The sequence below is a fragment of the Sesamum indicum genome, linkage group LG5, assembly GCF_000512975.1.
Source record: "Sesamum indicum cultivar Zhongzhi No. 13 linkage group LG5, S_indicum_v1.0, whole genome shotgun sequence".
Lineage (NCBI taxonomy): Eukaryota > Viridiplantae > Streptophyta > Magnoliopsida > Lamiales > Pedaliaceae > Sesamum > Sesamum indicum.
The window spans coordinates 5,022,568-5,037,527 of record NC_026149.1 but is presented as its reverse complement, the minus strand read 5'-3'; positions in this window follow the sequence as shown (position 1 = coordinate 5,037,527).

The following is a 14,960-nucleotide window of genomic DNA, read 5'->3' as shown; positions in this document are numbered from 1 at the left end:
AGATCAATCACATGGAATACATTACCATGTGATTAATTTGTTTCAACCAAATCTGAACTGGGGTAAGAATATTTCGTCTGACCACATAAGTTAAAACATACGGTTAACCCCATTAAACGACTGGAACATGATAATTACAACCGACTATTATTGTAAAAAATTAAGTCCTAACCATGTGAAAATGTGCACAGTTTGAGGTTTACCGAACATTTTGATAATAATTTAAACAAACATCATTAATATACCAACGTTCAACCTTATCAACTACACCACATCTATTTATGAGGAAACCTGCTGCATTTAACCCCGGGGAAAGAATCCCCTCCACGGAGAGAGAGAGATATTGGAGAGACAAATCGGGGAGGACAATAGCGACGGATGGTGCAATGATTTGGCGTACGTGGACAGTAAAGAGACGGATACGTTGGCGCAGTCTGAAGTCTGAACTCTGCCGCGGAAACCAATTATCGAACTGCTTTTGAAATTCTGATTATATACGATTCAGGTGATTTTACTCTCTGCCTTTCGCGTTTCTTAGTAACTGATATTACGCTTACTTACTGAATCACTGGAATTATTCTCACGTGAAGTCGTCATCTCTATTTTTCATTTTCTGATATTTGCATAAATCGTGTTTTTGGAAACATGATACCGTGTACATGATGCCGAAAACAGTTTACGAGGCAGATGCATAAATGAACAGCTTATGTCCAGCTAAGAGACGGAGATTCATTCGTCTCAGTGAGTCTACATTCTCATACCCACGCGCTCTTTCGCGCGTGGCCTGCCCTCTCTCGGTGCCCTCTTTTGAAATTTTATTTTACTTGATTTTGTATTCTTGCATTAACTTATATATGGTAAATAATGATGATTACAATTGTTGTTGACTGTTGTCTTAATAGGCTAGATCAAAATATTAATCATGATTAAAAATTATAATAAATTCTTTACTTATAGATAGGGGTGGGCATTCGGATCAGGTAGTTCGGATCCCAACCTGATTCTATCATATTTGAATAATTTTTTGAATTTATTTTAAAAAAATTTAGATATCGAATTACCCGATACCCGACTTCTGGGTCAGGTGAGTACCTGATATTTTTTTTTTTAAAAGAAAAAAGACTTTCCCCTTTTGTCCAAATCTTTCTTCTTTAACAAAATATCGTTTTGAAATATTATTTTATTTTTTTCCTTTCTTTTGCAATTTATATTTTTGCAAATCCTAAAATATTACAAAAAGAAAGTGAAAAAAATTCAATAAACCCAAATATTAGTGTTTAATATTTAATTTTATTCTTATATGTTTAGTTTATAATGGTTAACTTAATTTTTATTGTTTAGTAAAATTTATTGAAATTAAAATTTTTATTTTTTTACTTCTTTTTAATATATTAAATGATTAAAAAAAATATATGAAAGTATCTTAGTAAAAATAAAATAAAATTGAGTATCTAATGTATCTGACTGTCGGCTACTGAAGCTTCGGGTTGGGATTGGGTAGCTATTTTAGCTACCTGAAATTTCGGATACCAGACTCGAACTATCCTAACTCAAAAAAACCAATTCGATGCCCACCCCTAGTTGTAGATGACAAGTATTGATTAATTATGGTTAAAACTTAAGTTTTCATATTAGATGGGATGATTGTGGAATGATAATGATGATTTACCATGACTTTCGGGTCGTACTTATTTCACTAGAAAAAATATAATTCTTACTATGGTTAATTATCAGGGTTAAAAGAAAAAAAGTATAGCGGATACTAATCACCCACAATTGTGAAACGTTTATTAGCCGTTGTTTAAAATTATATTTTGTTGAATAACGGCATATTTTAAATTCTTCGATATAGAGTTATTTGAAATAGTTTTTTCAAATTCTTACATTAAATTCGAATTCATTCATCCGAACACAACACAAAGCTACTTTTGGTTGATGAATTTGAACTCGGAAGAAGTATTTGGAGAAGGATTTCTCAAATGAATCCATACATAAATAATTTGAAATAAATCAATATTCAAAAAAATATAATTTATAACTAGAGTTGAAGGATTTGAAATCTTTTGAATTTAATATTATCTAAATAAATTTAAAGCATATTTTTATTATGAGTTTCGAATTCATAATTTTAAATCTATCACTTCAAATGCAACCTCGAGTAAAATTATCTCGCTATACAGTTGCTGCAGTGTTACTGCAAATTCACTTTAATTTAGGATACGGTAAAACCACTCAAGACTTAATGAATAATATTTCGAAAGCCTCCTTCATGAACAACTCAAAATTTTACCCAATAAGTGAAGAAATCAATACACGATAAGTGTATTACATATATCATATAATTGATTTATGTTTGATTGAACCTGATTTGGACTAGAATTTTTTGATATGTAGAATTTCTGACATCTTTTTTGAAAATATATACTATTTAAAATCATAACTTTTGCACCAAAAGTTTGTAATCTTACGAAAATGTCCTTTTTTTTATTAAGATGCTTAAGAAACCCACTTAAGATAATGTTAAAAAATATTATTAATTACTTGCAATTTTTTTATAAAAGAATTAAATAATTATAAAAATAACAAATAAAAAATCACTAGAAAAAATATTACACATACGTTAATGGTTAATAATTATTAGCCATTATATCTATAAGTGAAGTCAAAATATTAACCATAATTAAAATTCATATCAAATATTTTGACTATAGTTAAAATTATAGTCAAAATATAATCTTTTGTATCGCTTCTGTTTTGTTGTGGTGAATAGTATTACTTTACTATGACTTTTTAAGCTGGTCATTTTATAATGTAGAAATATATATATTTTAAGTGAATATTAATTTCCTTAGATACACATGCAAAGTGCCAAAGAATATACTATACGTGAAATTTTGTAACGCACGAATACTTCGAAAAATCGATCAATGCAGTGTTGGACACGGACACAGCTCGGATGAAAAATCGGAGTGTCCAAAAATTAAAAACAAAAAAGGAACACGGCGTTGGACATACCAACACGTTTTGGTGGCGTGTCTGACACGTTTTGATTTTTTTTTTTTTATAATTTTAAAAAAAATTTGGTTTCTTTAAGAAAAATAAAATTTAGGCTTAATAAAAAAAAATTTAATTCACTCTTCTTAAACTAAAAATATTGTGATAAAATTACTACATAATTGAGAAATGTTCACGATAATTTAATTAATTTAAATTATTAGAAATTTTTCATTACGTTCTTTCTAAAATAAATTGATTATGTATATTTTTTAAGCCACATTCGATTAAAAACTCAAATGTAAGACATACTTATTTTATAATTTATCTTAATATTTTTCATATTGCATATTTTAATTTTATGAAAAACTAAGAATATATATAATAAAAATATATATTATATATAGCCCTGTCACTGCATGCCGTAGTCTAATTTTTTTATATTTTTTGTGTCACCGTATCCGTGTCCATGCATCATAGGTGCAAGCTCTTGAGTGCACAACTTAATTAATTATTTCATATGGGACAAGAAGTTACAAAGCTATACTATTACAAAAGAAAATCTATTAATCGTATCAATTTTTAATTGTCCCGTTTTACCCTTTCATTTCTTTAAAAAAAATTGCCCATAATAATAATTTTAATATTTTTTTAATTATTCAAAAATTATTTTTTTCCTCTCAACCCACCATTCCATTTTTCTCACTCATTTTTTTCCGTATGTTTTGCCTTAAAAACTTTCATAATTTTAACAAACCCTATTATAATAAATTTTTTCTCTCTCACATTCTCTTTTTTTATTTTTTCTTACTAGCTTCCATATTTTTAATAAACCCACAATTATAATTTTTCTTTCTTTCTTACTTTACCCCATATTTCTTTTTTCTCAAATACCTCTTTCTTTTTCATCGCCTCATTATGTTTTGTGTCTTTTTATAATTTTTTTCCGTTATCTTACATTATAGTTTTTTATATGCTCACAAAAACTGCGTGCAACAACAATTAGTACATATATAAGCAACCAATCTGATGAATAACCAACTGTTGAACACTCGCCATCAAATCTCCCACACAAATAGAATTGTGACCAATAAAACCTCCCACACAAACAACGGTTAATGACCGTTGCGTAACCATGTTTGATTTATATTTGCTACAATTTTCTTCTTCTGGCTATAGTAATTAACCGTAGCGAAAAATCATAATTCTTCTAGTGAAACAAATGTTAGTTTATGAATACGTGATATATTTTTATTATTTTTTAATCAACTGAACAGGTTTGAGTCGAGTTTGAAACTTAATTTGTGGAGTTTAAAAAACAAAGCTCAGTCGAGTTTTTGCGGACTAATCTTAAATTGAGTATCGAATAATTTAATTTTATATTTCAATTTTACACGCATAAAGAAAGGAAGTCGCAATAGGGGAAATTGGTCATAATTGGCAACACAAAGGTGGCCTTACTTTTGGGGAGACACAAAAAGAGGGAACTTTTATGGACGAGAATATGTGTCACCTAATTAACTGTTGCAATTCAAATTTGATCATGAAATATTTATGGAAAATATATAATTTATTATATTATATATAAAGTATCTTCAACTACTAATTATATCCAAAAATAAATAATAAAAAAGTGCACTACTCATGACTTAAATTGACACTAACAGTGTGTGTTGACTAAATTTATTTTAAAACATTTTATAAAAATATACTATCTTACAAGATATATACTCTTATGACTTATAAAATAAAACATCTTATTTCAAAAACCAATTCTTGAAAATGTTCTAATTAAATAAGACGAGAGCTTGTAAAATGTCAGTAACGAAAATTTAGGAATTATTATTATAAAAATCAAAGAGGTTAAAATTTTAGAAAACATTAGAAACTCCTTATTTTTTTCTAACGGAACTTATAAGCTCTAATATTTTATTTTTGGATTTTGTATTTTTTTTTTAAAAAAAATAGCAAGTACTTTCAACATCTTGTAAATTCTCAAATATTAATTAAATGGGTTGAGAATTTGGAAACTACAGCGGGAGTTGGTACATTTATATAGTTTTAATCGTTTATCCGCTTTTTGCTAAAAATAAGCTGAAAATAACGTTTTTATTTTACGGTTCTTGATTTTTGAACTGTTTAGATCTTTAATAAAAAAATTATAGAAACTCTCTACTAACTAATACAACGTATCAGTATCAGTAAAATTATATGTATTAAACTATTTCTTCAAATACTTTGATATCGACTTTTTTTCATTTTAAATTTTTATTTTCAAATACTTTCGACTTTTACTACTACTTAATTTATAACTTTTTCACAAACTTATATCCACTAAAAAATAAAAATAATTTCAAACACCCCTTTATTTGTTTTATCCAAAAAGAATTCATCTTTTTTATAAGACAAGTTCGTATACGAAGACTGTCGGCATATTTCGAGTGGGGCTGAAGGTGCCGGTGTCTGACCACGAAGTGGTAGGTCGATCGATGCCTTTCATGAAGAGTCCTGTCATAGACATAGACATATATACATACATATTTACGTGTGACTATGTGTGTATATACATACAAACACACACACATATATATATATATACATATATATTTATATCTCGTAGTGATAAAATATCGATTCACAATCTTGACGTTATTCCTAAAAATATAGATCGATATTTTTTCAATACGATCATTAATTATTGACGAAAAAAATCATGTACAAAATTATCATTATAAATCAACTAGTAGCACATCTATAGTGACAATAAATAATTCTCGTCGTCACTAGAATATCCCTTATATTTGTCACTAATTATTTTCAATAATTTTACGTACAACATTTTCCTCACTAATTCTCGCTAGTGATAATTGTAACAACATAATTGTCACTATCAAAGTTGTAAAAATCAATATTATGACAAATAAAATAAAATTTATCGTCACTTAATACGAACAATAGATAATAATATTACACTTTTTACTCTCTTTTTTTGTGGTATACTTTATATTTAATTTTCTACCGAATTTTCTTTTTTAAATTATGATATATTTATGTGTGTATATATATATATATATATTCATTTTTATTATATATGCATGGAGTAATATAAAATAGGTCCTACAAGCCCTTTTTGAGATGGAATTTATGGCCATAATAATGAGAATCCCTTTTTCAAGATTTGCGGCCTCAAAGGTACTTTTCGAGGAAGGAATGTTCATATTTCAAAGAAGCAATAACACATGAGGCCATAACAAAGTGACAATGATTTTGCATTTTGATCTCTATTATTATTAGTGGGAAGAGATATAACTTTGTGTCTCAACTATATATAGGGTCGTCAACATGTCGATTCGATTCGAGTCGTATGTATTATTATTTAAATTTATTTGAATTATTGTTAAAATTTAAGACTTCAATTTTATTTTAACTTGAATATTATCAAATACGGGTTAAATTTGAATAATTTGTTATTTTCAATTATGTTTTACAATTATTTTTTATTGACCGATCGAGTCGAACTGAAACTAAATATATAACTTTTTGAATAATTTTTATTTAAATTTAATTTATTAAATTTAATGAATTGAACTCAAATGGATTTTTGGAATTTCATTGAGTATTGAATAACTTGTTTTATTTTTTTTTTTAATTTTTAATTGCAACTCGTACCAAAATGTGATAGAATAGACAATCAACGTGTTAGAGATGGAAGGCAATGCGTATTGATACACTAACCACATACATCTAAACAAGACTATTTCATTGGTTGGTGATGTCTAATTATGGATAATTTTTTGGGTATTATGATAAATAATTTAGTTATTTATTCTTAGAAAGTTTCAAATATTATTTCAAAATTATCAATTAAAATATACAATAATTTGTCACAAAATTGTACTTAGTTTTGATAGTGTGATGAAAGCAACTCCTATTATGCGCGGTTTAATTAGATCTTCTATTTAAATTGAAATTCCATTTTAATTTTATATATATATACACTTATATATACATATAATTTCAACAAAATAATTATTTAATATGTAGATTATCCAAAATATGAATATGTAAATCATACAGTAAATTACATTGATGCAAACTTGTGGGACGTTGTCTCTCTATGTATATAATAATAATTTTTAAAAATTTTATAATAAAAATAAAATATATAAATTAGCACACATTGCATTTCAAAAAAGAAAGAGAGAAAGAAAAGAAGATCAACTTAATTAAGAATATTAATATCGACACAACCAAAAAATTAATATACTGCGTCAAAAATCTAGTGTTTATAAGTGGGAAGGTGTTTGTTTTAATATATATTTAGTATGAATTATGAATACACCCCGGAAATTGTGATTTGTAATTATCAGTATATTTTTCTTTTAAAGACAAAATTTTATAAATACACTCTCAAATATGTTATATCGACATGTCCTTAAAAGGTTTGCGTGTAATAAATGTTAATATATATATATATATATATATATATATATGTAAGATGCTAAAGCACAAAAGACATATGATCAACTTTCAGATGATGCAGACATAGAAAAACTTCAACATCATCATGAATAAAAAGTCCTCACTCCCTTTTTCCTTGTCTCTCAATAACAAAAGGGTGAATTTCATCGCACGTGTTGAAGTTTTGTCCTAAAGATATATTTTTATTAGATTGAAAATTATAACATCCTATTTGATGTTTGCTCCGTTTATATGTACTTTTATTTGATAGAGTTCTGGATGTTCATTAATTATGGAGCTGACGTGATATTAAACGATGATCGTGTAACAAAACAGAGATGAAGCTAAATTGATATAGAGAAAAAGAGACAAGAGCAGACGGGAAAAAATGAGATTGAACTGATAAAAACAAGCTAGGCCTAAATAAAAAATGGCCCAACAATCAATGCCGATGATGATGTAAGCTTGAACGAGAGTGAACTGACGAGAGAGAATGGAGAAACAACCTGCGAGGGTTTGTTTGGGGGAAAAATAATATGATGAACTATATTTGGGCGTCACTTCTTTATATATATATTTTTTCTTTTTAAAAATATGTCCATAATTTTTTTCAATTTTCTTTTTCTAAAAATTTAAGGGTGTTTTTGTACTTATGTACTTCACCAACAGGGATCGTAAATTTTTTCAAAATTCAGGTCGAATAATGGTAATTTATTTCATAATAATATATTTGTACTTAGGGTACGTAAACATCAAGAAATACTGACCTAATTTATTCGAAACAAAGAAAAAGGACTTACGTTAAAAAAAAAAAAAAGCAGAAAGAAAGAAAAAGAAGTTGCAGAACGTGTGGTTTTCATGATAATGAAATAATTGAAGGCATATAATGTGCGTGGAGGCATCACCATCCTGAAAGAAAAGTGCCGAACAGGGTGACAAAATGGATGACGATTCATCAGATACTTTTTTTTTTATTTTGTCACATATATAAAAACATCTTTATCTAATCATTATTATTACAATTATCATTCTTATCTCATATGATTATATGCTTTTAATCTTGTCGATTAAGATTTAACAGAATCCTCTCCGACATAAATCACGTGTCGATTCCTAAGTTAGTCGATGCAATATCACTAGTTATTGTTTAGTAGTTTTATATTAAATGACTAACTCGTCTAAAAGTTTAATCTATCAGACTTTTTTTTTTTATCAAATCTTGCACGTACGTGAAATGTTTTCTTTATTTTTTTTTATTTTTTTGTTTTGATAAATGGGCGGAAATGGGATTAATCTGAACGTAGAAATATATAATATTTTTAACATTCTACAGAATAAAAGAATGATTTACTTTTTATTAAAAGAAATATGACTTTTTGTTATAATTAATTAAGTAAAATATCATAACAAATACTAATGATCCACGTCTACGCAACGACTACTATTAGTCGTTGCTTACGCAGGCAAGACCAACACATCACCCTAACTAATACTATAATAAATATTAATTAATCGTGTTAAAAATTTAAATTTTTATATTAGTGTTGTTCTGATGATGATAAATAATATTAATTTATATAAATTTTAAATCGTAGTACTTATATTGTACGAAATAATTATTTTTTATTTCTAACTAGTGTTTGAAACTTAGGTATATCATGTAATTAAAACTCATGTACGTAAACTCCCACGACAAAATATTTGGTGAGTTACACTTTTATGAATCAATAAATGAAATTGAAAGCATTTACTCCACGTAAAAAGAGAGGTCAACTTGTTTTTGACCAAAGAATTAAAGTACAAATACTCAACCAAAAAAGCAAAGATAAAAAGGGAAGAAAGTGGCCAACTCATTGCACTCAAGTTGGTTGGCGAGGATATGTATATGCACAATAATTTAAAATTTAAAAAAATATTATTATTTTAAAATAAATTAAATAGATTAATAAAATATTAAAAAGTACAAAATATGAGAAAATAAAAATAATAAGAGAAGAAAAAGAAATGTGGGAGTCGAGAAAAGAGAAAATGGGAAGTTAAGAAGAGAATAAAAAAAAATTAATTAAATATTAAAAAAATAAAAATTGACGTACCAAAATTAAGTGACTGATCAAAAAAGTACTCTCACTTTGTATAGTGTATAGATATTGCACAAACATTTACCAATGTGTTAAAAGTGATTATTTTTAGTAGTTTATGATCAGAAAACTCAAACAATAATTAGGGTTTTTTCATTGGTAAAAGTAAGGAGCAAATTGTTTATGGAATTTTTTAAAATAGTCCTATTAATATACAAAACATCTTATTTTTAGTCCTCTTATCAATTGACATTAGGAAATCGGTCCTCCTGTCAACTGCAGTTAAAAAAATTAAAAAACCCGAATAATAATTGGGGATTTTTCATTTAGAAACTAAGGAGATAATTGTGTACGAATTCTTAAAAATAGTGTTACAACTTGCAAAAAGTTTTATTTTTGGTCCTTTTGTCAATGATTGTTAGGAAATTGATGAAAAAAATTACGTGTAGGTCATATGACTATTATTATTTCAGAATAATTTACAAGAGTATTTCTGATAATTCGGCAAACAATTGTACTAAAAGTATACAAAATTTAAATTATTCCATAAAATTGCAATTTCCCATTAAAGTAAGTAATAAGCACTGTAACACTTACGTAATAGTTTACATTTTATTGTTTTTTGTTATTTAATTTTTTAAAAAATTATTGATATACTATGGTGTTAAGTGTATATTTTGAAATATTGTATGATATAATAAAAGAAGACGATAAAAGATTGTTCTTCTAAAAATTAAAAATAAATAAAAATAAAATTTTTAGATCCAAGTCTCGTCAGAAGCATGGATGTTACCCTAGTATGTATTAATATTAAATAATTAATTAATTATAAATAATTTATTAGACTTAATTAATTTTTCTTAAAAAGTATTATTTTTTAACTCACCGACTCAATTCAACCTACTCTTCTTATAAATATAAATATACATATTAATATATATATATATATATATATATATGTAAGAAGAAAAATTGTGCTTTTTCTTTCTTCCTTGGAGAAAATTATGGCCATAGGACCCATGTCCCTTACAAGTACCCTTGTGCCGACGACGACGCCAATGATGACCACAGCAACTGTAGACAAAAGGCACATTCACTCATGGAAAAAAAAAGGCTGTATTTGGATTTATTGTTAGGGACTTGTTATAGTCAGGTAGTGAATTAATGTTTGCTGAAACATATGAAAAGATGAAAACTGTACGATATAAAATTTTATGTAGTTCGAAAAATTTATTCTACAACAACAATTTTTGAAATCGATTAATTTTTATTAGAATTTTTCGGATGAATTATAATTTTATGGAAAAGTGTCGTTCATTAATTATTTATATTAGGAACTTGTAATGTGTTGTGAGATTACGATTTTACCTCTGGAAACAAAAAATGTTTCAAAGTCAACCCTCAAACTTCCGCCTTCGACAAAGGGCATGATGTGTGGATTATCTCCCGAAGGTCGTTCTATCTCAATTCAGCAGAGATCTCTGGATCTGCTTAATATTTTTAGAGTCTTTACGATCTAGACCCAATACATTCTAAACCTTATGTGTATGGATCTACCTTGACCCTTCGAATATTTTTGCACTGTGATTCACTCGAAATCATACAATTGTAAAAAACTTACAAATAGTCGTTTTATTTGCCCTAAGTATAATTTTTGTTGCCGTACCTAACTATCGGACTTTAGCATCGAAAAGCTATTGCTGAGCTTCCCGCTACAGCTCTTCGTAATTTATTTTGTAGGCCTTGTACCTGAGAGATTTGAAGCATTCCTCGTCCCTTAAAAGGCAACATATCCATAAATACACACTCTTACCCCAAAAATATTATAATAATAGGGTCTAAATATATTATTGGAACAGAGTCCACGCTAGACCATGGAGTCACATCTCCTCTCCTATCCTTTGTGATATTCATAAGATTCAGTGTATGTACATATATATGTGATGGTAAAGGGGGTAGGGCAGTGATGTTGGGGCGGTGATATTGGTGCAGTGGTGATAAGGAGCAGAGGGGGACCTTATTTGATTCTGCCAAGGGACCTGTACTTCTTGCTGTTCAACGTTGCATGGACTCATCTTCCACGTGCGCCCATTTTGGTTGAGCATTCGCTTTCCCCGAATTTTCACTTCTAATTCATATAATTATTGGGGGTTCGGGACGTTCATATTCATCACCCTCAATCATGACAAATGTGAATTTTGTTAAATAAATTACAATAATTTATCTTAATAAAATTGAGTAATATTTTTATTCAATCATTACATTAATATCACTCAACAATCAATAAATTATAAATAATTCATATAAATTGAGATAAGCACTCACATAAAGTAAGATAAATTAATACCCACACATCTGATAGGACACGAACCCATATCTTTAAACTTATTCAAGGGACCTCAACCATAACCTTAATTACTTGGTGAGATATTAATTATTGGCACTATAATAATTTAGGATTGAATAAAATATTTATACGTATGTTGTGGGTTTGAATTTTTAACAAAGTATTTGCTGGAATTGAATATATATATATATATATGTGTGTGTGTGTGTGCGCGCGCGCGCTCTGATGTGTAGTTATGCAGTTTGGTTATCGAGGATTCTAGGTCAATTAGAAGAATTTTAGTCACCTAACAGACACAAAACGGGACCTTTCTAGCAGGTTTATACGGTGTCATCCGTATTTCAATTCAGAATTTTGTTTATCATTTGATGTAAAAATAGTAGAATATATGCTATAAGAAATATATGAGCTTTTGTATTTATGACTAATTATTTATGTTCAAAAAGTAAAAAAATATGGTGAATTTTACTCGCAGCTTAGTTTACCCACAATTATTTGTTGTCATTCTATTAGCTAAAATCATAACAAATACTTTTGTCTGGTTATAACTAAAAATTATTGTAAATACTTTTGAAGGTAATTACCTAGTAAAAAATTTAAAATTTGTCTGATCGTCGCTGATTAATATTAATTTATTATGGTTTTCAGGTCCGAACTCATTTACAAAGTAGGAAATATTCAATTTGTTTGTAGTGATAAAGTGGAAAATTTCGTAAAATACTACCTTTGGTTAATTTAATTGTTTCTTAATGATGTAAATACAAATTTATTTTCAATAATTTATTAAAAACTATTGAATAATATAACAAATACTAGGATTTGAAAGCACAGTCCAAAGATTAATATTTTAAAAAATTAAAGATTAATTAAATAATTTGAGTATATTCGGATGAGCATTTGGAGTTGAACTTTTGTGTTTGGAATAGTGTGTGTGTGTGTGTGATTGATTTACATATATAGACAAGCCTTAAGCGGTGTTTGCAACCAAAACACGAGTCCAAATTGCCGTTCTGGGTCAATCAACAAAATTCTCTCTCACTAGATAAAAAAAACAAGTATATCAACATTATTACAACAAATTTATGTACGAGGTTTCCACATCTCCAGCCCGGAATTTCGTACGTCAATTATATTTCTCCCGCACATTGTCTAGATACGTAGGTACACTCTTTTAATTTTTTCTAAAAACATGCCTGTACTATATATGTTAGGCATATAAGGATCAATCAGATAGAATTTTGGTAAATAAATATGATTTCACAAAAAAATTTATGATTTAGTCGAATCGAAGACATTCTAACTCTTTTTCCGAGAAATTTTAAATGTATGAAATTATGTCTCAATTATTCCACGGTTAATGAAAGCAATAATCACATAATGCAACGCACGTTCATGTCTCAGTCGTATGATTTCTAAAATTCATTACAGTAGAACCTTTATAAATTAATAACTTCTCTAAAATAATTATTTTTCTCAGTCGCCACTTGGGCCCAATGCCTGAATTAATAGTTTCGATAAATTAATAAGATAATTTTTTAGAAGACCCTTATATAAATTTATTACCTCTTCAATATTGTAAATTAATAATTCTATAAAATTACAAATATAACTAGGACAACTTAGTAAATTAGGATTTTATTATCGTTTGGCTTCTTCTTAAAATTTATATCTAACTGTATTTCATTTTTAATTTTTCTTACTGCATCCAAAAGTTCCGATGTTGCGTTTCATACTGCAATAAAAAAGTTGCAAAGAATTGTTGCCGTTATGAGTGATTCCTTTCGCATGATTGGTTGCAAAAGTATTTTATTAATAAAAAATAATATAGATTCGTTAAATAAAAAAACCTCTTTAAATTAATAAATTATTGATATATCAATTAATTAATCTCTTTAATTAATAAATTTACATATTCTCGATATTATTAATTTATAAAGATTTTACTATATTTATCAAATTATATCACATGCGTCATCAAATGGTCATCTTTTCACAAACTTATAAGATTACGGACATAGATGGATAATTAAAATCCTAATTTCTCAATTGTTTTCCTTAATTGTTTACGTGTTTCAATGTCTTCGAGTTTACTCAGATGTAAAATGTTGTTCTTGAAAAAAAAAATTACATTTGGCTAGTTAGGAGTAGTTCCCAACTAACACTTTTCGATACTTAAATCAAATTCGAGATCTAGATAGAATAATGCAAATGAAGATATTTAATATCGATAAATTATAATAATTAATAAATATATCTTGCCGTAAATGCAGTGGGATGAGGGTACTTATAGAGTTAACGTGCCGATCAACCTGGTCCAAGTGGCGTCATATCAAATCATGAGTTGTCAGAGGATCTATACTCTAGACCTCGAGCCACCCGAGATAAAAAGGCATAGATCCTAAGGTTCCAGTGGTATTTTAATATTGTTGGAGGGTTATGTGTGTTTTTCGAAGTGGATATGGTATACCCCTATCAATATGGGTCGGGCCTGTTACTGCTCCAGAACCAGATAAGTTTGATCATATGAAGATGTACTGAGGAGTGAAGGCCCAGATAAGCCCAATTAGAATACAAATTGGGCCTTTCAATTTAACCCATTGGATCAAAATTTCACAGAGTTTGAAACCATTGGATCAAAATTTCATTCCTGACGTATATATTGAATCAATGAAATATTAGAAATTTGGGCTAAGGCTTTTTTGGGTACAAATTATAATTTATAATATGCACATATAATGTATTCTAACATCAGAGACCTGAACATATCTAGGATTATTTCTCCTGTTCTTTGCACTAGTATTTTTAATTTAATTTAATACATTTTCCTATCTCATTGATTTATAGTCATTTGATTTATAATTTTTATTGTTTAATTTTCTTTAGTCCATTTTTGTATTTTGTTGTTCGCTTTGATCTATTGCTGATTTGCTTTCTTGACTTTTGCTGTGTTTTGTCATTTACGTATATAAATAGAAAATACTATATAGTATTAAATAAAATTGAAGGCTTTGACTAGTACTACTTTTTTTTTTCTTTTAATAAATTAAATTAAAAAGAATTGGAAAACCGGAATGTTGGGT